This window comes from Perognathus longimembris, chromosome 11 (assembly GCF_023159225.1).
Source record: "Perognathus longimembris pacificus isolate PPM17 chromosome 11, ASM2315922v1, whole genome shotgun sequence".
In the NCBI taxonomy this organism is placed as follows: Eukaryota; Metazoa; Chordata; class Mammalia; order Rodentia; family Heteromyidae; genus Perognathus; species Perognathus longimembris.
In genome coordinates this window covers 57,299,293-57,326,010 of record NC_063171.1, presented here as the reverse complement: position 1 = coordinate 57,326,010, position 26,718 = coordinate 57,299,293, and the positions used below count along the sequence as shown (strand labels likewise).

The window sequence follows — 26,718 nt, the reverse complement described above, 5'->3', positions numbered from 1 at the left end:
TACTCTGTGGAGAGATGCTGCTAAGATGGGAAAATGAGCTGCAGAGCTGGGGGTAGGGACTGACGATGAGGTCAGAAGCAGGAATGCCTGTGGTTTTTAGCTTGGGAGGAGACTGAGGGTGACAGTGGCAGAAATAGTCCCAGGCAAGTCAGGAAGAGGTGCGCTGCTGTTGCGAGGAGAATGAACATTATTTTCAACATCCTGACTTTGAGGTGACACTTCCATTGAAGCAGGGATTTCATCAAACAAGTGACAGTGCCATCCCTCCTCCACCCCTTCTTCATTAAATCTGTCATTTCCCTTGCTTCTAAATTGGGAATGTGGCAGAGAAACTGTGAAATAGATGACACCTTTTGCACATGCCAAATACCTGACCTCGTTTGCAGCCTCTTTATATTTTAGTTTGAGAAGTGTTTTCTCATGAAGGGGACTGGGTGTTTGTGTTTGGCAATAAAAAGCATTTTCTTTCCCCACAGCCCTGCGGGGAATCCGTGCAGCTAAGCAAGGAGAAGGAAATCTTGGGTTCTGCTCCAGGAGTCTGAGGGAGGCCTCTACCAAGGGTCATCAGTGATCTCGAGAGAAGTCAAGCCTTGCCACCACCCTCCATTACTTGAGTTGACTAAAGAGTTGGCTAAGAACCAAGTTATTTTAAAGAGATCCCAAGGGGTGTGGGAGAGGCTGAGGTACAGAGAAGCATGCCTGGGTGGTGCAAGTGCTGTTTCGAGGTGTGGAGGCAGGAGTGGCTAAATCACCTTCATTTGAATACACTTGGGATGGGGAGATTGTTCTGTGATAGAGGATTTGATTGGGGATTGCAATGTAGGCTTTGTTGAAAGAGGGGATCAAGAATCTGGTTAAAACTATTTATAGGAAAATAATATTTCAGTTGAACTTAATGTGTTTCCTTATGACCTCCAAAGCCTTTGGATTCTTAGTGTTAGATCTGTCTTGAGGGCAGTGACCTCTGATCACTTTTTTTTTTTTTGGCCAGTCCTGGGGCTTAGAACTCAGGGCCTGAGCACTGTCCCTGGCTTCTTTTTGCTCAAGGCTAGCACTCTACCACTTGAGCCACAGCGCCACTTCTGGCTTTTTGTATATATGTGGTGCTGAGGAATCAAACCCAGGGCTTCATCTATACAAGGCAAGCCACATTCCCAGCCGCCCTCTGATCACTTCTTATCCAGTGTGTTAGACCCATATAGAGTTGGATCCATGGAGAGTGTTGGAATTATTACAATTCTTATTATATATTTTATTTTTCCTTTTTGAGTAATGAAGATTACTTATGGGTGTCTTGGAAATTCTAAGCCACAGTGTGCTAAGGAAATAAAATAGAACAACAAAACATTCAGATGGAGGTAGAGACTAAGGAGGAAGTATCAAGTGCGAGCTCTGATGTTTGCCATCAGTTACACATGGCTTTGGGTAGGGTTCTTAACCTCTCCTGGCTTTGGCTTCTTCAGATACAAGACACATATAATATTGACACCAAGGGTTTGTAGTGTTGATTCAATGAGATTAAACTTATGTATTTGCTTTGTAAATTACACAGCCAATACACATAGGAATTGCAATTTTATTTTGTAGTGACCAAGAAGGGGGATAGTCTCTTGGTGTTTATTTTAATGGGGCTTGACCTATATACCACTGACTCAAGGATGTTTGTTAAAGTGAATCACCTGTTGCTTTCTGGGCCATGCTTGAAATGACATGCCATGTTATGGTGAACTCCTTTTGCACCACCCCAAGTTGAGGTTGTGCTTACACAATTTGGATGAGATTTATGAGCACTCACATTCTTCCCCCTTGGAAACAAAACAGTGACTTGGGCAAGGTAGATATCAGGAGAGTGACTTAGCTGGTAAATATGTGATTAATAATATAGATTTGGCCTAAGTGTTAGTTTGGGCCTCTGTGCAGGATGGGTAAGTGATAAGTAGCAAGTATGCCAAGTTGAGCATGTTAGGGAACCTATTTGTCTCTGTTTGTGCTTGAAGAGTGACTGTGCCAGTACCATCCTCAGTATTTAATGAAATGAGCTTGTACCAGTTTGTTTTATTTGTTCACATATTCTTTCCTTTTGCTAGGCTATGAGCCCTTTGAGGAAAGGAACTATTTTACTCCTTGTTTTTCTAGCATCTAGTGTAATGATTGGCATGTAGTAAATATTTGTTGGATGATGGATGGATGAATAAAACTCTGTAGTTGTGTTCAGTTAGAGGAACTTTTATTTACTTTTTTGGTGGACCCCATAGATAGGGTATTATTTGAGTTATCACCTGGTAGTTTCATAGACGCTGTCTCAATTGTAGGCCTTCGCTGTGAAGATCACATTTATGAAGAGGTGATTTATGGCTACTGTGACCTCCTTCTTCCTGTGTCCCTAGCCAGGGTGCCCTAGCCTGGTGGCATAATGAAGGGGGCCTGACTCAACATTTGTCTCTTTAATTGCATTCTCTTATTCCCTACCCCCTTTGCCTTCCTTTCAAGGCTTGAAACTCAGCTAATTAATTCCACCTCAGACAATCTTTCTATTTCTCCATTTTTCTTCTTTTTCTCAATTCTTCCCTGCCCTTTTCCAATGCTTGTCCTTACCTCAAGGAAATCTTTGCCAGCCCTTCTTGCTGATCAGATGTATTCCTGTTCCTGAGTTAAAAGCCAAACACCTCCCCTGACATATCCTAATTATGGCAGATGAACATGAAAGGCTGAGTGAGGAGCCAGAAAGGAGGAAAGGCCTGGCCACAAGGCTCAGATTGAAATGAAAGCAATAAAACCGAAGTGCTGTCAACCTTGAAAGCTTCTCAAAGTGCCCCTAAGCCTCCTTTTGAATCACGGAAAGTCTCCGTTTACCTCCTCATCTTTCTCAAATGAAATTTCCTTTCTCAGACACCAGCCCTCAGAAACAAAGCACATCAAAATCACCACACCTATTTCTTCTTCAGTTTTTACCCAAGTAGGAGGGAAGAGAATGGAATATGGAGTTGGAAGGCCAACACCACAGTCCTGCTGCTATTGACTGAAAAGGTTTCTGGGCTTTCAGTGCTCCTGTTTTCTCCATCTTTGAAAACACTGCCATGTACTATCAAATAACCACCTAATAAAGCACAGTGTACATGTCAGATATTTCTCATGTTACACCAGTTTTTTGTGTTGTGTTTGATTTGAACACATTCAGTTTATTTCAATTGTATTTCGGGCTTAAAAGTATTTATTTATTAGCTTGAGCACTGAAACACCATGTCTTTCATGACAAAGTATGCTTACACTTCAGACAATATATATATATATACATATATACACACACATATACACAAATAGTGCTATTATGCAATATACTCTTTGTAGATTAGTTGAGAGGTGTCTCTAGATTGTTAATTGTGGGTGATAGGAACTTTATTTCATACTTCCTTTGTACCTGTCACTGATGTTTAACATAGTGTTGGTCACTTAGCAGGTAATTAAGACATATTCTTGTTGGTAGTTTGAAGAACCTTCTTAATTATGAACTAGAATGAATGATTCCTTTTTTAGTTTTGGGAGTTGAATCAGGGCCTTGTCCTTGCAAGTGCTATGGCTGTGTCACCCCCCCCCCCCCGGCCATTTTGTTTTTGTGATGAGGGTCTGGCTAACATTGTGAAACTGGACTTAAATTCCCTATCCTCTTGCCTCCTCCTCTTCAGTACCTGAGATTACATGCCTGAGTCACTACGTTCAGTTTCTGATCATTCTGATTTAGTAGCAATTTATAGTGGCTTGACTCAGTGTGTTAAACTAATTCATTGGGAACTGGAGAGTGGGACACTGGACATCCTTCTTACTTACGGGTCTCTTTTGATGTTATACTATTTCCCTTTTATCCCCAAGTTGGGTAATTTTAGGGAACCCAAATCCACTTTTCTTGTGAAAATATTATACAAAAGAAAAGCATATGTCTGCTGGTTCCTGGCAGACGTGTCAGGTTGCTAGCTTATTTGTTTGTATTAAGATTGCATTACTTTTCAACAAACAAGGAAGTCATTTCCCAATCTTTTCTGGATGTTTTAGAAAAATATACCAAGTGTGAGAACCTGTAAGCATGGAGGTTTTTTTTAAGTAGTTTTACTTCAAGTAGGTGAATTTTTTTTGAGAAAGTTCTTTTTTCTAATTATTCTGTCTTAGTTTTCCAAGAGCTAGGATTACAGATGTGCACTACTGTGCCCAGCTTTCATAGTGATCTTTACTGTCCACCACTGTACTTTAGTCTACAGAGAATAACTCAAGTTCAATCCTGTCCTCAGTAAGCAAATGACAGTTAGGGCTGATATTAGCCAGAGCCAGGGGTTTGTAGGGCAAGGAGGTAAAATTATGAAGGAAGAGCCATTGAATACCTTGCCTGGGAGAATTTTTTAAAAAGGGTAGATCACTTTGTTAGCAAGGATGCTGGTAGGTTTATACTAAGAGAGAAGGCTGAGGATCTCCCAGTTTTAGCCCCCTTCGGGAGCTTCCTGCATTGGTTGCACCTTGTGTAAGGTTATAGTCACCACTATTGAATATATGCATGGTTTCACTGCTCTTAGGTTCCCTTTGTCTTATCTTGGAGGCATATCACTGTGAATGCTTAAATCATTAACAACTCATTAAAAGTCTTGGCTATTTTCATTTTCTATCAAGCTGTAGCCTGGGTGTGGTAGAAACCTGCTCAGGCCTGCTTGGCTGGGCCACACCTGAGGAGCTCCTAGCGTTTTGGCTGTCAAAAGGCTCATTGAATAAACATAGTGATTGGAACCAGGGGCCACCTCTCTGAAAATCCTTGAGAAAGAAGGATGAGTCCTCAGAAGAGAGAAGGAGAGTCAAGGATCTACCTCTTCATCCTGAAGGACTCTTCAACAATTAACACCTTCACTCTCTTTTTATACAACCACATTTCCCCTGCCTCAGAGGCTAGACTTGTACTTTTTCTTTTCTTTTCAGAATTTCTATAGCTTCTTTCTTTCAAAGACTTATAGTGCTTTTAGTTCTGTCATTTCATTTGTTCTCTGTAGGGCAGGAATTACATCTTCCTCCCTCCCTCCCTCCCTCCCTCCCTCCCTCCCTCCCTCCCTCCTTCCTTCCTTCCTTCCTTCCTTCCTTCCTTCCTTCCTTCCTTCCTTCCTTCCTTCCTTCCTTCTTCCTTCCTCCCTCCCTCCTCCCTCTTTCTTTCCTTCCTTTCTCCCTGCTCTCTTTCCCTCTCTCTTTCTCCTTTTCTCTCCCCCACCCCCTTTCTGCCTTTCTCTCTTTCTTTTTTTCTGTTCTGGGACTGAACCCAGTGCCTGGAGCGTGTGCTAGGTGGCAAACACTCTACACAGAGCTACTGAGCTTGTTCTGCAGCAAAGTCTTGGTGATGCATGCATCATGCGTAAGTTACTGGGTAGTGAAATCAGTGTTTTAAGGCAGTTTAGTGGGAGTTCTGGTTACCTGTTGATACATATTCACATATACATACATACTGTGTACACACACTCATACATGTATATACATGTGATACTTGATAATAGGGACATGTTCTGAGAAACATGGTGGCTAGTTGATTTTGTTGTATGAGTGTGTACAGTATACTTGCACAAACCCAGATGATATAGGTCAGTCACAGTCACTCAGTGTAGCCTCTTGATGTAGTGAGAGACCAGTACACATGAGATGGAGGAGGCTATTGCCAGTGGTGTACTGTTTTACAATAAACCTTTTTCTACATACTAGTATACGTTACTGCTAGAAAATATAGTATAGTAAATACATAAATACCAGCAACAAAGTTGTGTACTGTCATCCTCAGGTACAGTATACTGTACACAGTTGTATGTGCTGTGCGCTTCATATGACTGAACCAGCACGGCAGCAGGTTTGTTCACAATCCGAGAATAAAAGTTGCTCTATGATTGTACAAAGGCTGTGGTATCACTCAGTGAGAGGAATTGTTCAGCTCTGTTGTAATCTCATGGGACCATTGTTGTGTATTTAGTTCACAGCTAACCAAAGCTTGCCTATATGTGGTGTGCGACTGTGTAGTGTATGCACATCTTACCTTATTCCAAAAAGAATGGGTAACAGTTTAGTGTTTCAGTTTATTTTGACACAGGTTCTTACTGTGTAGCCCAGTCTAGTCTTGAACTCTAGATCCTCCTGCCTCAGCCTCCTCCCCAGCACTGCCATTCTACACAGCACTTTCATGTCTTTTGCTTTGCTTTGTTTTGTGCTAGTCTTGGGGCTTGAACTCAGGGCTTGAGCATTGTCCTTGAGCTTTTTTGCTCAAGGCTGGTGCTCTATCACTGGAGCCACAGGGTCACTTCCAGCTTTTTTGATGCTTAAATGGAGATAGGAGTGTCAAGGACTTTCCTGCTCTGGCTGGCTTTGAACCACAGTCCTTAAATCTCAGCCTCATGAATAGCTAGGATTATAGGCATGAGCCGCTGGTGTCTGGCTTTAGTGTCTTTTAAAGGAGAATTTCAAGTAGTAGTATTTTTACATATTTGAAGTGTCTTATTTGTTCCTTTGAAGTAAAGGGTTCTGAGCTTTTGACTTAAGTTGAACTATTTGTCCCTTGGTAAACTGATCAATTGCCACTTGTATTGAGAGGAAGACAGCCAATCAATCACAGTGTTTCGGCTACATGGCATGCTTTGTAATGGAAATGAAAACGACAGCATGTTTTTGTCAGTTTAAATGAATAGGTTTCCTCAGGATCCATGCTTATGTTGGTACTAGTGGTACCTCAGCCTGTGAATGCTGATGATTAACTCTGGAAATACCTGATAGAGGCACTTGATTTTGCCTCTGCTTCTGTTAGATCTAGTCTCTGTTGCAATGTCTGCCAGAACTGGCATTTCTTGCAAGTGCAGATGTGACTGTCAGGACATGGTCTCTGTGGTGCTTATCAGTGGGCCCGAAGCCTGGTCTTCAATTTAGTTGATTAAAGAAAATCCATTTGTTTACTCATTCATTAATTCACTCAACATATAGGGATGCATGCCTGCTATGAGCTAGACTGTGGTTTGTTGTTAGAGATAATTTTTTTTTTTACAAACTTTGCTTTCAGGAGCTGTAATCTTAGAAAATTTAATAATGAATAAATGAATAAATTAGTAAAGTGCTTTCAGGTAATCGAGTTATCTGATGGAAATAGAAATAAGATGGTGTGCTGGAGAAAGGCTGCCAGGGAGGAGGGAGTTTACTTAATCATTCCACACGTGCTGGAAAAGGCCTCTTGGAGGTGACTGCTCTGATACTGGTGAAAAGAAATAAGGAGCCAGCCAAGGGCACATCTGGGGCAGCAGGTACTAGGGTCTGAAGTAGATAGAGCTGTACGTGTTTGAGGAATGGAGAGGAGGTCTGTGAGCAGAGGATGGTGAGTGAACAGAAGAAGGATAGGTGTGGGAGAATAGGGAGGGATGGTATGGTCTCTGTATTTGATTGTCAGTGCAGTGGGAAGACAGGAAGCCAATGGCCAGGGGAGGGACACATGTGATTTATTTGTTTTTAAGCTCACTCTGCTTGCTGTGTGGAAAATGAATGTTAGTGGGTAACAAATGGAAGGAAGGGTACCATTTGGGAGATTCTTGCAGTAATCAGGTGAGAGAGATGATGGAGGCTTAAACTAGGTGAAAAGTGGACAAATGTGAGACTTGTTTTCTCCGCTAGATGAAACAGAATGAGAGCTATATTCTCAGTATAAGAACATAGAAAGGGAACAGTTGGCAGGGTTGTCCGTGGTGCTCACATTCTATTTATGCAAGATCTGCTCACAACACAGGGCCTGTAAGAGGGCAAGGCAGAGCTTGCAGATAAGACCCAACTTCTTTGTAAGCCCACTTGAACTTATCTTGATGTTTCAAGCTTTGTCATTCCTATTTGCTTAAGGCTGGTTCAAAGTCACCTATCTGGTGTGATTTTATGGGTCCTCAAGGGTGGGCAGACATCTCTGCTACTATTAGTTTTAGCTCCTTTCTTTTTTGCCAGTCCTGGGGCTTGAAATCAGGGCCCGAGCACTGTCCCTGGCTTCTTTTTGCTCAAGGCTAGCACTCTGCCACTTGAGCCACAGCGCCACTTCTGGCCTTTTTGTATATATGTGGTGCTGAGGAATCGAACCGAGGGCTTCATGTATATGAGGCAAGCACTCTTGCCACTTGGCCATATTCCCAGCCCCTAGTTTTAGCTCTTTTATGTTTTTGTCCCAGATTTCACTCAGAAGGCTATTTGCTTATTTATATTCACATGTGTGTGATTGCATTTGTTTTTAAATGAGGTGTTGATAAGAGTCTAAGACTAGATGCCAGTTTCAGGGAAAGAAGGAACCCATAGGGGAAAGTAAGCAGGTATCTAGGACTTGAACTAGAAGGTGGAGTCCCATGTAACTAAATCTCCTTAACAATTTTGCTCAGCCTTGAACACTTGCCCTCTGAGAATTAGCTTCCTAATTTTTAAGACTTTTTTTTTTTGGGGGGGGGGGGGCTCTGTCCCCGAGCCTCTCTGTGCTCAAGGATAATGCTCTATCACTTGGGACACAGCACCACTTCCTAGCTTCCTAATTTTTAACATGAAGAAGCTGTATTGGCTCCTTGTCTGCTCTTACCTACTTCTCCCACATGGGTAGGTTTGTTCTTCACTGTCTAGGTTTGGTGGGTTTGTTTGTTTGTTTTTGGTTCTTTTGCGGTTCTTTGAGAAGGGTACACATTTTCTTTCAGTTTGTTTTTTTTTCCAGAAAGAGCTTGTTTGTGGCAATGTACATTCCAGCTCACTCATTTCTCCTAAAGGAGAAGAGTCCCTGGGGGCATTAATGGTATCTGCTATGATGTTTGTGCTCTGCTTCAGTGGCTGGGCTCCCATGTTGGGGTGTTTATCTGTGGGAGCCAGAAGGGCCTGCACACCCATATGTTACCTTTCCATAGCATAGCGGTTCCCCAGAAGATACCCCCAGGCAAGTAGAGAGAACTCAGCTCAAGTTTTCTATTGCAAAGATTTTTAAAACAAATCAATTAAATAGAACATACCCCGCCCCAAGGGTCACTAGAAAATGTGCAACAGGGAGATCCTTGGCATAACTTTAGTTATGTCATATTTGCTTAGCATTTTGTACTTTGTAAAAGAGGTCCACTTATATGATTTCATTTGATCTTAAGAGCCCTGTTAAAGAGGAAAGAAATGATTAATCCCACTGAAAAGATTGGAAAACTGAAGCATAAAATGGGCAAGTTGACACTCCTAAGGTCATATAGTAAGGGTAGAACCACAATGCATATTTCTTCACTTCATAACAGTTTATTATCAGAGGTGGTAGTATACACCTATAATCCCAGTACTGGCAGGATGATGTTGAGTCTGAGGCTAGCCTGGGCAACATAGGGAGATCCTGTCTCAAGCAAAACAACTACCACAACAAAAAACAACCTTATTGAAATGTAATTCATAGGCAACAAAGGACACCCATTTAAAACATATAGTTCAGAGTTTGAACAAATGTATGCACTTGCATAACCATTGGATATTTTAGCACCTCCCTCCAAGTTCCCTCCCATTCCTTTGTGTTATCCACCTGTGTCCCCTTCCCCCCATCTTTGATGTCTAATCCAATTCTCTTTTCAGGATCCCACACTCGGATTTGACAGGCTCTCAGCTGTATCCTTCTGGAGAGAATACTGGCTGGCAGCCAGCCAGTCTCCTTGTGTTGAGTTATGCGAGTGAATGGGAAGCTAGTGGGTTGGTTACTCCATTGTTAGTTCCTTCCTTCCCTTCTTTTACCAGCTTCAGGCTATAGAAAGATAATGTGCGTTTTCCTTCCCAGGTGAGCTTGCAAAACAAGACACCCACTTAGATGTCTGCACTAGTTTCCCTGTAGCCTGCGGAGAGGGGGAGGGTTGGAGGTGGTAGGGTGATGGAGGTAACGACCTCTAGAGGATGCTCAACTTCTGTGTTTCTATTTGGTCTCTTCCTTGGAAACCCACTCTCTGCTGCTTAGTTGCAGCTCCCCAAGGCCTTAGGCAGTCTGCATCCCATAACTGAGATGTTTATCCCCAAGGCCTTGGAGATCCCAGCTCTGAAAAATGAGCAAGCCTTCAGTTTCATAGTTATGCAGGGCAGATCCTAAGTAGAGGCCTTCTTTCTTTGTGCTCAAGTTCTGAGGACAGATGCTTCCCAGTGTACTGCTCTCATATTCTGGAATTTGCATAGAGTATTCTGAACATTCCAGAGGGTCAAGGTGTCTGTCCAGGGTGGCCCCATTGGACTGTTACTGTTCCTGGAGTTGCTGTATGGCATCTGGCTTTGCCCTAGAACATCAAGGTAAACCCTTATAATTTACCACAGGAAATGATCCAGAGTGGTGGTCTCTGCTTTCCTGGGTGAGATTTGCTTCTAATTTAGCTACCATTTTGGGGAAAGAAGTCCTGTGCTATGCTGCTAATGCCTTCTATTTGCTTTGGGCTGCTGAGTTTTCCCAGAGTTCATTCATGTCAGTGATCCCCTTGTTCTTCTCAGTAGGTCTGGTACCTTCTTGTAGGGTAAAAGCTACATCTCTTCTAACGTTGGACAGCTGCAAGGACCCAAGAGACTAGAATTTCTCTTCTGCAAAGAATCATCTTAAATCTTGGGCCCTGTAGTATTGATTTTTTTCCTAGTCATTTTGCAGATTTCTCTGGCTTTGGTTATAAAGGGGAAAAACTCACCAGGCTACATGCTTGAGCTTCAGGTTTCTTCTTAACTGGCAACCTTAACAAGAAACATTTCTTTCTTTCTTTCTTTTTTTTTTTGTTAAGAGCACATAGCCCCAGGCACTGGTTTTCTTTGTATTACTTACTCCCTAGTGTCTGGCTCCCAGCAGATGGTGCCCATCCCTAGCCTGCATCTTCAGTTTGCTGCTTGCATCCACCTGGAGGGGCCCTGGTGCTGACTTCTTTTTTATTTATTTATTTATTTATTTTTGGCAAGTTCTGGGGCTTGGACTCAGGGCCTGAGCACTGTCCCTGACTTCTTTTTGCTCAAGGCTAGCACTCTGCCACCTGAGCCACAGCGCCACTTCTGACCATTTTCTGTGTGTGTGGTGCTGGGGAATTGAACCCAGGGCCTCATGTATATGAAGCAAGCACTCTTGCCACTAGGCCATATCCCCAGCCCCTGGTGCTGACTTCTTGACCTCACGGCTGTCTTTAACCCCTGCAAGGACCTCTTGTACTAATAGAGGTTTGGAAAACTGGGTTTCCTGTGTTTTGTCTACTTACAGCTAGGTACCCCAAAGCCTGTATGAACGTGCTGATTTCAGTATGCTTTGGAAAGCCATAGTGGTAGGAACAAGGACTGAGTGGACAGGTGGACATCTGAGGTGGTGGTACAAGTCTGCAGCGAGAGGTCACAGACTGAAGCAATGCTCTTCCATTTCCCATTGGAGCCTCATTTCTAAAGGCCCTTTTGCATCCCGAGAGAACCTTCCATAACCATGAAAGCAAGGAAATGGACCGAGTTGGAGAGCCTAGGAGGGAATCAGGGAAAGAAAAAAAAAAAAACAACAACCCAGTAGTTTAAAGGGAAACCTTCTGAAGAACTTGGTAGGCTCTGCTGGTCCTATAGGGGAGGAAGAAGGGGAAAGACTTTGGATTTCCTTGATAGTTCTATTTTGCACTTAGGTTTCATGTATATTCATTGAGGACTAGGGAGCTCCTCCCCAAGGAGTTGTGGCTGTGTTCCCAGTCCCAGACAGGGGCTGGCTGCAGCTGGGCAGCAGATTGGCTCACCCTCCCCAAAGAGCTCTGGGTTGCATGGTTATTTGTCGGTTTCCCCTCCTGTTTTCCTCCTTGCAGCTTGCATCTTCCCTTTCCATAGGAAGGCTCAGCTGCCTTTCTGCCCACAGCTTCACCCGGCCCGGGATGGGCTGCTGCCTCCTTCCTTTTCTCTCCATAGAAATCAGCAGGCTAGATAGAAATGATCTAGGCTCCCTGGGTGGAAACAAGGGTTTTGTTCTGTGGTCTTCCTTCTGGAAAAGGGGCTGCAACAGACCAAGGTGTGTGTGTGTGTGTGTGTGTGTGTGTGTGTGTGTGTGTGTGTGCGCGTGCGTGCGTGCGTGCGTGTGTGTGTACACATGCATGCTGGTCCTAAGGCTTGAACTCGGCCTGGGCACCGTCTCTCAGGTTTTCTTTACTGCTCAAGTCATTCTATCATGTAAGCTAGTTTTACTTCCATGTAAGCTAGTTTTACTTCCAGCTTTTTGCTGGCTAATTGGAGGTAAAAGTCTCATGGACATTCTTGCATGGACTGACTTCACATCTTGAGCCTCAAATCTCAGCCTCACAAACAGCCAGAATTATAGGCATGATCCACCAGCACTTGGCTTGCCAGGATTATTTTTAACTGTCTCTGGGGAAGAAGATTCCATAACCTATTTTGAAACCTGTTTCCTTGATTGACAGCTCTTAAATTAGGAAGTTCTTGCTAATACCTGGCTTAAAATTCAGCAGCTGTAATTGCATCCTCATTTCCTTTGTTCTTTTGGAATCATGGAGTTTGGCAGGGAGAGGAATTTTGGAAGTCATTTAGATCTATCCCTAATGAAGAAAATGAAACCCACTATTTTCCTAACTCCAAATTGAAATGGAAAGTGCCTCTTCATCCTCCCATTGAGAAGCTCATCCGTTCTGGGATCTGCCTTTGAGAGCACATTTGGGTGCCATTCAGTGAGAGTCAATTTAATTTTGAGAGGAGAAAAAAAACACAAGTGATTCTGGAGTTGGAAGTATAGAATGCAGGGCATTAACTGACTTACTCTATTTTGTTTCTAGTGAGAAAGTGAAATGATGCTTGTAGAATTACCTTGCCACTGTTGGCAGGGAGTAAAAATAACCCAGCTTTTCACATATACAGGCTTTCCCAGTTCCTTTCCCTCTTTTCATATCAATGCCATGCTTTAAAGGAAAAAAAATGACAGGTAGTGATTTTTCTCCCTTCTACCAGCTGGATCCTCTACATGTGAAGGATCTCTTTTAAGGATACTGTCAGGTGACTGAAACTCCTCCAAAGGCCCCTTTACCACTTGGCTTTCTGCCTCTGCACACCCCCTTGACACAGCCCTATGCTGCCTTCCCTGACAGACTGCGTTCTGATGGCAGGAAGCTCTGCTGAGAAGCTAATGATATGGGCTCCATTTCAGCGCGGGGAATCTTGTTTTGCCAGGTAGAAATCCAGCATTCTATGCAGATCAGCAGAACCCGATTAGAATCACTCTGAAGGGGGCTTGGGAAGGGATCTCCTTGGTAACTGGTATTTAGAGCTTTTCGACCTGGCCATGGAGGTATTTTCTCCTTCCAGTGATAGCCAGGTTGGAACTTAGGACTTGTCTTCTCTTGTCCATGTTTCAGGCTGCAGGGAGTCAATATACAGCTTGAATTCACAAGTATTAGCATGTTAGTCTTTGGGAATATAGTTAAAATTCATTGTTTTACCTGGACTTGAACTCTTTGTCCATTTCATAAAATCCCAGGTCAGTATTCTCTGCTACCTAAATTGGATTTGGCTAAAGGAATGTAACGTCATTTTGCTGTCAACTTAAGAAACAGGTAAATAAATGTATTGGAGACATTGGAAGTAATTGGGCCAGTAGCTGGACAGTTAGTCCAAATCGAGTTAAAGTATAGAACTAAAAACAACAACTACAACAAATAAAAGACAATAGAAACAATCTTGAATACTTTTTTAACTTAAACATATATAAATATATGTGCATCTACCAATCTGTTGATGCAGGCCAAGAAGTGAGGGTCCTTCAAGTAACGTTCTTTTGACTTTTCTTTTGTAAACCATACCCTTAACATATCTATGTATGATCCCTCCCTCCCTCCTTCCTTCTCTCCCTCTCCCATCTTTTTCTCCCTCCCTTCCTTTCCTCACCTTCTCTCTTTCACCTTTTCCTTTCTCACTCTGTAGACCAGGCCCAGCTCAAGCTCATTATTTATAGCCAAAGCAGTCATTGAGCTCCAAATCCTTTTGCCTCTGCCTCCAGTGTAGATTGGGAAGATACAGCACTAAAAGGAGGATTATAGGCATGGACCACCATATTAGGCATTTTCAGTTTACTTCAGAATACTTCCATTTTTTTAAAAGTTTTTTATTATTTTATTTTGTGGAGGTACTAGGAATTTAATTTAGGGCCTCACACTTATGCTTCCTTGGTTTGCTTCCTTGGTTTACACCTGAGCCTTGCCTCCAGCCTAACTTATTGCTGGTTATATTGTAGATGGAGTCTCACAGACTGGCCTTGAACCTTGATCCTCCTGGTTCAGCCTCCTGAGTAGCTATGATTATAGGCGTGAGCCCACCAGCTCCCAGCTATACTAGCTACATCTATTTTTTAAGCTCCTCCTCTCTTACTAATCGCTCTTACCTTTTCCTCATTGAATCTTTTTAAGGCATTCAACTTATTTTCCATGGAAATAACTTTTGTACTCATAATTAATATAACAATTTAATACATAATTAAAATACACAGACACATACTTAGTGCAGCTCTTTTTACGTAATTGGTGCCAAACAGCTTCTTTGTTGTGTATCACTACCTATGATGTACTCAAAACCTATATAAGAACTTATTGTTTAAATTTTTTTTTCAAATTTTTATTATCAAACTGATGTACAGAGAGGTTACAGTTTCATACGTTAGGCATTGGATATATTTCTTGTACTGTTTGTTACCTTGTCCCTCATACCCCCCAATTTTTTTTTGCCAGTCCTGGGGCTTGGACTCAGGGCCTGAGCACTGTCCCTGGCTTCTTTTTGCTCAAGGCTAGCACTCTGCCACTTGAGCCACAGGGCCACTTCTGGCCATTTTCTGTATATGTGGTGCTGGGGAATTGAACCCAGGGCCTCATGTATACGAAGCAAGCACTCTTGCCACTAGGCCATATCCCCAGCCCCTGTTTAAAATTTTTGCTGCATGAAATCCTTCTGTTTACATGAGAAGCTGAAAATGGAGTGTGTGGCTATTACACTTGGGTTGGAGCAGTGTGTTTTAGGAAGTTCTGCTTTTTAATAACAACTGTACCTCTTCTTAGAATAATAAAAATAAGAAGTAATATTTATTGGGTGCTTACTATGTGCCAGGCCATGTGCTAAGTGCCTATTGCTTTGTAATCTGTCTTTCTGACTCTGTAAGAAGACGTGCCAAGGGAGCCTGCGTTTCTCATTCCCAGAGATGAGGGATCTCTGGGTGCCAGTGAGAATGGGGGACAAGGGATGATCTTTGAATAGTACAATTTGTTTCAGAGTGCTGCTTCTTATTTTAAGAGGTGAGTGTCCTCTGCTTGGCAGGGTGAACAGAGCTCTCTTACCCTTAGAGACTACCTAGAAGGAGATCCTGGCACTTGCTTTGGGTTTGCTTGGAGTCAGGGTAGTCACTCTCTTGATGCCAGAGAATGAAAAGGATCCTTGTGACTGGGCACTGCTCAGAGTATTTGAAATCAGCTTTTGGCAGGTGGGAGGTAAAGCCAAACTGGCAGTGAAAACAAGCTACTGTGGGGTCATTAGACCCTGCTTGTCTCTCCCTTCCACCCCCTTCTTTTTTTTCCCTTAGGCCCCTCCCTTGTTGGAGAGCCTTTATGAAACTCCTGTTGCTCTGGTAGTCTGGATGTGTGTGAACAAGCTGTTTATTGCTGCCAAGACAAACAGCAGTGTGGGTCCCAGGGCCCTGCCTGGGCTGGGAGCTGGACAGAGGGTGGAAGGGCTGCATTTGGGAGCATGTCAATGGAAGTAATTTTCCTAGCTGCTGGTGTGAGGTTGGTTCCAAGCTGAATTTAAGAGAGAAGTAAAAGTATTTTGGCCTTTTGCACTTTGGGGATCCAGCAGATACCACAAATCCAGTCTTCACAAAATTTCTTAGAGCCATAAGTCAATCTAAAAAAAGTATTGGCCCTTGGGCCTCTTGGTCAAGAAAGGTGACAGCACAAGAGTGAAAACCTAACCAAACAAACAAGATGCCTGTGGGCCAGCAAAAATAGTTATTCTGCAAGGCTGGCTCTTGCCTTTTTTTTTTTTTTTTTGTAGGTTGAGAGGACACAGCAATGAAAAGAAGAGAGGCTACCTACCTTCTTTCATCCCTCCCTTCAGTAAAGAAGCACATTAGTCACTTTCGTGATTAGCTTTAAATTAATTTTAATTAAAGATACCCAGACTTCCAAGTTAAATGGAAGATTTCCTGATGTACTTTTCAATGGGGATTTTATGCTGCTATGTGGCCCGTTTTTCCACTTTTGTTTGCTATGTATACGTAGCCCAAGCTAGCTTTGAACTCATGGCCCTCTTGATTCTGCTTTCCTGGTGCTGGGATTACAGGCATGAACCACCATGACTGGCTAAGTGTAGAATTCAATCAACAGGGTGGGAAATTAATGCTCTGTGTATTTCCTGGGTTCCTTTCTGTTCCTTGAAAAGAAAGATATTGACTGTTTTGGACAGTTTTATTCTGAGCTGGATAAAGTTGTCCAAGTCAGGTGGGGAGATGATTGTACAGGGCGTTTTGATTATGTCTGTGAAGATATGCTGCGCCCATCACTGTGGGAGCCTCCTCAAGTGTGGCCTTCACTCATGGAGCTGGCTTCCCAAAAAACAGCATCCCAGCCACGCACACAAGCACAAGTTGGTCCCGTCTAGCTGTATCTGGCCGTGTCTGGTTTCTGCTTCCCTGAGACAGAATGAAGTCATATAACCCTCCCCCAAACCTCTGGCCTCAACTTTTATGAAAATGATCTACATCAGCGTTGTGAGATGAGTATTTCTATCCCCATGTTGGGTAGGAACATGAGGCTCCAAGAAACATGGTATAGGATTGCATATGTCCTAGAAGCTGAGACCCAGGAACTGCTTCTAGTGTCTCTGCTCCCACATGGCTTCTGAACTGGTCCTTAATCCTTGGCCATAGTCACCTCTTGAATTCCTTGGGAAATAAATAAACTGAAATGGGTTTTGAAAAGACAAGGAGCTATTAACTGTAGGCATTCGATTGGTGGCTTGTGAAGGGACATTTCCTTTTCCCTTCTGCCTTTGCTGCCCCTGACTGGCTCTGCCGGATAGAAGTAGGGATTCTGTATTTGAGGAGAGCAACTCACTGTGGCTTCCTGTGATTTTACATCATAAAACCAGCATCTCCCCAGTGGCCTTTTCCTGTCTGCTAGTGGCTGTGATGAAATGGGCCACTCTGGGGATGGCCTCACTTCAGGGCCTCCCCAGGGTGATTAGGCCCACCGAGGGTCTTGGGATCAAATGTGCAGTTCAATTGATGAGATCAATTCATTAGGATAAAGACTTCCTCTACTTGCAAAGCAGCGTGGGGCTCTGGCCAGTCTCTTTCGAAGTTAATGTGTGGATAAAGGATTTCCTATCAGGAAGAGATCTATGCTGGCCCTTCTGCAAAGCTTTATTTGAAGGGCAGGGAAGACTTCTTGAATCTACATTGAAATATTCAACTTTGAAATATGACTTTAGTGAGGTTAGTTTTCTGCCTGCTCTTTTCCTTTAGGAATGATTGCTCTATGGGTTTAAAGTGACTTTTTTTTTTAAGTCTAGGAGGGTTTTATGGACTTGTGTGTGGGTTGTGTGGGGTATGTGTATGTGTGTATGTCTATGTCTGTGTGTTTAGCTCTGACTATCCAGCAGCTAATGTGATCTCCTTCCTCATCTTGACCCTATTTAATTACCTATTTTGGGGGCTATGTAAATTAATATTTTTCTTTTGCTGCTTTAGACTCATAAAAGATAACTGGTTCTAGCTGAGAGAGACAGCTCATACCCGTAATTTTCCAGCTGCCTAGAAGGCTTAAATAGGAGTAAAGAAGAGGATTGTGGTCCAGGCCTGCCCAGGCAAAAATTCGAACCTTCTCTGAAAAATAACTAAACAAAAGTGGGTGCATTGACCAGCAAGTGCCAAGACCCTGACCTGAGTCCAAACCCCAGTACTTCCTCCCCCCCCCCACCATAGAAACCTTCTCCATTGGCACTTTTTATGAAATGTGATTTGTGTGTGTCTCCTTTGCTTTAATTCACTGAACACCTTTTCATTTTTGCTGTTAATAGTTATATACTAATTAACTTAAGGAAATCAACTGAAATTAAAAAGATGTTATGTTGAGAGAAAAAGATGCTGCCATACTTCGAAATAGAGGCACACCTTAGTCTGTAATTCAGACTTAATGTCTGAAATTGTACTCGTAGTGCTCCCCCTCTTCTGCTTTTCTTTGTAGTTCTGTAATCAGGAGTCTGCTATTTTCTTTTTAGTTTTGTAATTATTAGTCTAGTCTGAATGATCCTTAAAGCTTTTCACAGAAACACTGCTGCTTACCTCATTTTGCAAAGAGCCCCCTGTAGGCTTTAAGAGTCATTTAGTCATTCAACAATCATCATTTAACACTATTTCTAGAACGTTGCTGGGTGCCCGGCATTTCAGAGAATGTAGTTCATGCCCCTAAGTGTAACATCACCAGTGAGATCCATATGTAAATAACCAGGCACATTTCAGTGTAAGAAATGCTATAGTTGTGTTATGTACAGGGTTCTGATTTTATACCGGCTCATGGAGCAGCAGTTTTCCAAATTTGTTGTATTTACTTGTTCATCTCCCTGTTCTCCTGTAGACTGTAAGGGCCAGGAATGAGAATATCCCTGTAGAATGAATGATTCTATTAGGCTAAGACATGAGATTACCATTTTGCAGATGATTTTGCAACGTTTGTTCTGGTAAAAAGGCAGTTTTGCAGACTTATGGTCCCGTAGGTTCAGGATTTGCATGGAGATGAAGTTCTGGGTAGGTACAAGGTTATCCTCCGAGTGTGCAGTTGTATTTGGAGCATCATTGAGGGACCTGTGTAACTCCTGTGACACTCAGCCCTGAGTGGAATTCCTTTAGATAGTGCCTTTCAGTAGACTGGACAGGAGTAAAACTGCTGCTTACTCTGTGCGCATTAAAAACAATAACAACAACAACGAAAAATATTTCCATTTACCTTGCAGAAGGTACAAGAACAGGGTTTTGTGCATATGTAAGAGAAAACAGCAAATGAGGATGTGAGTGCAGTAGCATGAATGGAGTGCTATTCTTAGCTGGGCTCTGACTTAGGGAACAGGAAACAAGATGCTTCGGAATGTGGACTCCATGTGGACTCTGACTGTCCCAAGCTAGAGCCAAGAGTCTTCAAGTCATAGGGAAACTCATGACAGCTGCTATGTCCTCCAGACCTTCCTGTTTTGGTAGAGAAATCTCATCCTCCCAGACTGAGATGGAGAAGGGGAGGGAGGTCTTTCTATTCTAAGAGGGGTGGAGAGAAAGAGTGATCAGGTCTCAAGAAGTGGACTTTGCACGTGGCTTACTTCTTCCATACAGACCATCTGGGTCCATTGATAGAGCAGCTTTTCGCATGCTTGAGAGGCTCAGATTCTGACAAAGAAAGGGGTGGCATGGCTTGGCTGACTCACTAAACCTTATACACCAACTTAGGAACTCTTGGGTTGATCAGACTTCAGCATTTAAGTTTGAGCTTGATTGGCCTTTAAAGGCAGAATTAGAAGTGCCTGATGCTCTTCTAGAAACTCAGTGGTGAGCCTTTAGAAATTGTCGGCCACTTCTGGTTGCTCAGTGACTACTACTAATTGGTTTGAATATATTAGTGTCTGGAAAGTGGACTGATGGTCCCTGTCTGATGGGGTAATTGATAGGGAGTAATATACCCAGGTAACGTTTTCCACAGGATTAGGATGGGATGGTTTTAGTCAGATCTATGTTGTCACTACCACTATTGCTAAATGATCTTTATTTTGAACTTAACCTGAGTTAAGTAAGGTAAACATACATTGAGCTCCTGTCCTGTGTGTTTATTATTTAGTACTAAAACAGCTATGTGTCAACAGTTTAAAAGGACATATCTTTAATTAGAATCTGAGATGAGATGGATTTCATCAAGGGGGCCTTGTATTGTGACATTACCTCCGAGCATGTTTCCTGAAACGGACCAAGCCTGTATATATTTTTTGTTTGGTTTTGTTTTGTTTTTCTGACCTTGCCCCCTTTATTCCCTAGCTGGTTTGGGGAATGGAATGCAAGACCTCGTGTATGCTAGGCAAGTGCACTACCACTGACCTATATCCCCAGTCCTTTTTAATTTCATTTTGAGAACAGAGTTTCTCTAAGTCGCCAAGCTGGCTGTGAGCTTGAGATTCTCCTCCTCTAGCCTCCTGAGCAGCTGGAATTATAGGTATGTACCATCACACCCTGTCCCACTTCCTCATTTCTCTAAGTGGAAAAAAAGACAGCCTCATTTCCTTTTTAATGTTTTTCTTATTCTGAACGTGAAGTCTATTTTACTGCTCCAAAATATCTTATAGCCAGGGCACCTCCTCTTAGAAAAATGCTTTCTTCTTTAAGAGTAGTTGTGGAAACTTGGAGCCTCCTTTCACCTTCTGCCTTGATTTGGTTAAAAATTGTGAAAAATGAATATAGGGAAAACTCTGATTATAGACTTGAAAGCAGTTTACTTGGTTAACATTCTGTTAGCCATGTGCTTTAGCAAGCCCAGATCCCCATTGCTTTCTGCCAGTTATACCATGTGCCACTGCAGTTGCGGGTTAGACTCCTCAGGTAAGACAAAGGCCAAGGTAGAAGATGGATCACCAGTTGTTATCAGCTTCTCCACTGAAACCATGTTAGAATCGGGCCCTTGAGACCTGGAAAAGCATGGGGCTACGACTAGGAGCTCCTATGAAGCCCTATTCCTTTCTATTTCAGCACTGAGTTAAATGAGGTGCTCAGTCTTTTGTAAAGTCATTTCCAAGGGGTTGTGAGGACATGTCCAGCTTGGTTTAGACTGCATTATGCTTATTTTCTGGTTTATCATTGCTAGTAACGTGGTGTGTGTGTGTGTGTGTGTGTGTGAGAGAGAGAGAGAGAGAGAGAGAGAGAAAGATCTCCCTTCACCCCTCAACTGTTGTCTGTGATTTAAGGGATATCAATGTAGTTAACTTTCTATAAGAGACATAGAATTAAGAGGATGAGAGAACTGACCTTTCCCTGATTTGGCAAATTGTCATCAGTTTTGTCGAACCTGGTAAGGCTCAGAGTTGTCACTTGCATATGTTCTGGGAAATTTGATATGTAACAAAAAGTATATAGCAAAGAGACCGGTCAAAGTAGCGGCTTTGCACAATACAATCTTTCCATTGATAGTCTCCAGAACTTGCTTTTGGTCTGGTGATGACAAGATGCTAGATCAGTCTTAAGTGGGGATTCAAAATAGAGCAGCTTTTCAAGTTTTTGGGTTCTGCATCTGAAGACTCCATCATCTACATATCAAATTTAAGTGGGAAGCTGACATGGTAATACATACTTACAATTCTAGCACTCAGGAGGCTAAGGCAGGAGGATTGTGAGTTGAAGGCCAGGCTTGACTACATAGCAGGTCCCCCCCCCGGCCCCCCCACCCCGTAGTTCTTACCATTTCATAGATCCCATCTCTCCAGTACTCATTGTTGGAGATTGTTTGCCTTCTATGCTATGTAGTTAGGCCTGTGATGGCTGAGTCTATACTAAACCTGTACAACTTTTTTTCTTCCCATTATTTCTTAAGTAGTAGAATAACTCTTTATGAGTCACTTATATTACATTAGATATTATAAGTAATTTAGAAGTGATTAAAAGTATGTAGGGGAAAATGGGTACTGTGGCTTATCCCTATAAGCCTAGCCCATCAGGAGGCTGAGATCTGAGGGTTGTGGTTCAGAGCCAGCCCAGGCAAGAAAGTCTGTAGGACTCTTATCTCCAATTATCCACCAGAAGGCCAGAAATGGAGCTGTGGCTCAAATGATAGAGCCCTATCCTTAAGCAAAAAAAGCTCAAGGAGAGTGCTCAGGTCCTGAGTTCTAGCCCCAAGATGGGGGCGCGCGCGCGCGCGCACACACACACACACACACACACACACACATACACACACACAAGTATATGGGAGAATGTAGCAAATTATATACAAATATACCATTTTTACATAAACGACTTGAGAATTCCTAGATTTTGGTATCCATGGAGGGTTCAGGAACCAATTCCCTGCTGATACCAAGGGAAAACTGGATAGGGAGCCAACTGAAGTGTAGGGGTGTCAGGGGAGGAGAAACGATGAGATGAAGTTTTGTCCGAGGATCAGGGTCTCCTGGTCTTTTCTAGAAAAGATTCCTTTGATGTGGAATCAATCTGTTTTGTCTAACTAATTGGAATTATGGTCTGGTTTCTGTCCCTAGAGACTCTGATGTTAGTCTTGGACTACTTAATTCTCTTTGCTCAAAACTAATGACATCAGTGATAAGGTATGGGACCTCATGCTTAAATTATGGTTTTAGATTAGGTTCCTTGTATTCTTAAGTTAGCAGTAAAAAACCAAGAGAAAGACAAGCATGGTCTAACTACAACCAAACTCACAAATGACAAGCTGTAGCATTAGAGTGATGTAGGTTCAAATCCTGGCTGTCCTGTATGTAATCTGTATCACAAAAGTAAATTGCTTAATCTCCCAGAGCTTTAGTATTCTTGTTGTAAAGTGTGAACAAAACATCTATCTGGTTATCTCAAAGGGGGCTTGTGACTAGGAGGAAGGTGGGAAGGGCCTAGCGTGTAGAGGTATCCAGGCAGCTTCATCTGTTTCTGTTATTAGCAATGAACTTAGCAGTGTGCAAACCTGTCCCTCCATGCTTCCTGTGGTTCCATTTGTAAGATGAGCTTGACACTCCTTGCTCAGTGTTGATAAGGAGCCAAGGGAGATATCTGAGCTGGTGAGGACAGGTGTGTATCTCGGGATCTTGGGGCCCAAACTGGGGCCGTACAAATTGCAGTATATTTATAAGTTGTAGAAGAACTGAATTAAAAACACACCCTGTCTGTCTGTTTCCCTTTGCTGTTCCTCCTGCTCAGAGGGGGCTTTTCGGCCCTGTACTTTAAATAGCCCTCAGATGGTAATATGGATAGTAGATGAGCACAATCCCTGTGAGTCCATTTGCCCTGTGTGTGGGAGGTCTATTCTTAGACCACAATGGCCGGAATAGAAAGCCTCTGACCCCACACCCAGTGGAGCCCTGTGTGCCTGGCTAATGGATTTCTTTGGGAAGCTGGGACAAAAGACTGGGTCTGCTTCTGTCATTGACTGCACTGGGATAGAGTAGACTATTAAAAACCAGTCTCTTTCTAATTGTCTAGACTTTATGAGCCCGGCTTACCTGGGACAGGTTGTGGTGTGATCCTAATTAAAGTTTGGCCTGTTTGCTCTGGTCGAGGTGCTATAAGGGAATAAAGGCAGATAAGTTATTTATGGGTGAACCTTTACTGTTTTATTTTTTTCCTGGATCTGTGATTAAAGGATTAGCACACTACTCTCTATTAAGCAGAACCCTGGGAGGAAAGAGGGCTTCAGCATTTATTTTGTTCCTTCTGTAAGCTCAGGGCAGTGCCCAAAGAATTTTATATGTTCCCTCCTTTAATCCTCAATATTGTTAGGTGGAAATTGAGGTAGGAACTTGCCCAAAGCCTTTTGCTGTATAACCTCACTTGCCATGTCTTTTGCTAAATAGGCAACAACGTGGTTATTTCGCTGAGGATACTGGTCATTCAAAAGCATCAGTACATGTTTATTAAGCATCTGAGTGTAGTTATTATATTCACATAATACAGCACCACAAGGTTCCTGATACTATCTGCAAAGAGGCTTGCCCCAACCCTGAGTTTGCATTTTATAGGAGCATAGTTGGTTGCCCAGCTCTGAAGCCAAATAATTCCTGGGGGAAAAGCGCTTCCATACTGTCGGGGTGTTTCCAGAAGCAGTCTGATTATTAATTACCTTCCTAAAGATCATGTCCTCTGTTTGTGGAGTATCTTTCTCCAGGGGACCCCTTGAGTTTCCAGAGACATGATCTCAGCTTTATAACATCCCTGGTAAGATAGGAGGGGTCTGAAATCATTTCTATCCTTTACAGTGAGTGGGAGGCTCTGGCACAGATGGGAGACAGAGGCACAGAAGTTAGGTAATTAGATCGAGGTCACATCAGATGATTTCCAACTCAGCTGATTATCCGTCTAGGACTGGGTCTCCCAAATGTTGCAGCTTTCCTTACAATGTAATTTGTTCTCATCCACCTAGCATGTCTTATCCTTCTTCCTCCTCTTTCTACTTTGGTAAGTAAGATGTTTTTTCACACCTACTGTCTGATTAATGTTGAGTTTTAATTTAGCCCTTCAAGATGATCAATGACTTAGCTGAGAAAACGGTTGCCAGAATGTAGTTTATAGCACATCTTTATTGTTATTTCTTCCCCTGTGTTGCGTTTTCTGTGCCAATACTTTGCACATTGTCAAACTCCGTGGGTCAAGATCCTTGGAACTCTGAAGACTTACCTTGACAGAGGAGCATCTGCAGGGAGTTGTTACTTTTCTCTGAGCAGTGCTTATTAGGAAAAGAATCTAGAAATTCCTGTTTTCAACTTTATCAAGGAAGTGGAACACATTCCAGAAGAGCCTATTGGCCTCCCCTGTAGAAATAGCACAGCTTTGGGGCTTTTGTTATTCCTTACTTATTGTAATAACATTATTCATAAACATAGCGTTACTCATAAACATCCTCACATCTCAGGATCTTACAGTGGAGGTTGGAATAGTGTGTCAGCTTCATTAGATGCTGCAGCAGAATTTTCCAAGGTTCTGTTGACACCTTTCACTGTGTGTTGCAGGTGCTGACTGCTGTTCATTGCTCCTCCATGCTGTTACCCGGTGTCCAGCTGCCCTCCCTCACCAGGCTTATCACAGTAGCTTTCTGATGTGACTTTGCTGCCCTTCTTGCCCTTCCAATGTACCTTCAACAGGACAGCTCAAGCAGTTCTCTTAAGATGGAATTCACAGTTTTCTTCCTCTGTTCGGAACCCCCCCTCCCAGTGGCTTTGCATTCCGTACGTGGTCTGGCCCCTACTACCCAAATGACTTTGCTTCTTATTTCTCTTCCCCCCCCTTCATTAACACTGGGCTCATTTTGTTTTCTTTAACATGCCAGGCATGCTTGACCCAGTCCTGTCAGACAGGCCCTGCTGTTCCCTGGACCTGCAACATTCTTCCCCTGGCTTGTGCATAGCTCACTCCCCACTATCTTGGACCTCTGCTCAAAAGTCATCTTATCAATGAAATCTTCCTGACCTACTCTGTAAGATGCACTCCCACCCATATTTCCTATTTGATTAATATCTGATTCTACCTTGATTAGAATAATCTCCTGGGCCAGGTGTATACCTATAATCCCACACTGGAGATAAGGAGGATTAATGGTTGGGGCCTGCTGGGGCAAAAAATTAGAGTGACCTATCTTAACAAACATTTTAGGTGTGTTGATTCAAGCCTGTAATCAAAGCCACACAAAGGCATGAGTAGGAGGATTATGGCAGTCCAGGGTCAGCCCTAGTAAAAAGTGATACCCTGTTGATAACCTAAAAAAGAAGGCTGAGGGTTGGCTCAAGAAGTAGAATATTTGGAGCACAAGGCCTGGAGTTCAAACTCCAGTGTTGAGAAAAACAATAAATGCAAGATGTCTAAGGGAGAGGATTTTGTCCCTTTTGTTCTACTCTATTGCATGCCTGTGAGGTGCTTAGTTAGTATGTTTTGGTTGAGTGGATGAACCACCTGATGACTGACCCATAAATGTCCCCAGTGGAAGGCGTCTCGGACCAGCGGTGCAGCACATCTGTATGGTAGTGCACAGAAGGCACAGTCAATGTGGAATCGACCTTTTCTTAGTAAAATCCCCAAAAGCTCTTTTACTGGATGTAAGCCCCAGTTTTATCTTTATTGGTTTCCCTTTTTAGTTAAAAAGTCAATGAAGGAATCTAGGAGACCAGTTGGTCTTCTCTTGTGATTTGACGTGAGAATTAGAAAGTCCAGAGAAGGGAGAATTAATCCAAAGGCATAATGCTCTGGTTAGGGCTAGTCTGAAATCAGGCTACTAACGTTGTCTTTCCTGCATTAAGTCCCCTGGGTAAGGGAATTCATAGGTTTTGAGATTCAACCCTTGCTCTCCAGGCTCTAAACAGGAGCTTTGCTCTGGACATTTCATGTTACTATAGATGGATGATGAGGTTGACTGGTGTGAATGGGAGCTACCCGGGATGTGCCAGGATCACCACAGGCACGCCCACCATTTCACTGGCAGAAGATGTGTAGGGTTGAAAGGAAATGAAAACGAAAACAAAAATCCTGAGCCTTTGCCACTCCAGTTGTTGTATTACATGTCACAGTCGATTGTGTCTTCCATTTAAATTCAGATTTTTTTTTTGATGAATGGCCAGACCAGCTGCAAGCCCTTTGGGCTAGAAGCCTTGATCTCACCAACTGTTCATTTTCTTGATGAACTTCCTTCCATATTTCAGGCATGTGTGTGTAGCTTGTCTGTTCACTTGTCAGAGGGTGGAGAGTGGTCGCTTTGGGACAGTCACTTCGCCCCATGCAGCATGTCTCATGAAACTGGCTCATCTCCATCCTCTTTGTAAGTGCCTGGGGTCTTTTGTTCAACAGGATGATGTGAGCAAGGAGTCTTTTTAAAGACTCTTTTCCAGCATTTGTTGGAGTATGTTTGTGAACTGTCCAAGATATAATTGGGGTGACATAAAAGAAGAGTGAACTTTATTTAATTTCTTGCCATCTGGTTTGTGACACAAGGTGCCCCATTTAGGGTT

The 26,718-nt window shown here is 42.9% G+C and overlaps 1 protein-coding gene across 3 annotated transcripts in view; it reads left to right on the top strand.

The window, feature by feature from the left end:
- Srgap2 (SLIT-ROBO Rho GTPase activating protein 2) overlaps positions 1 to 26,718 on the top strand; it is a 239,592-nt gene that overhangs the window by 21,493 nt on the left and 191,381 nt on the right. The gene's annotated exons all lie outside the window — the stretch shown is intronic.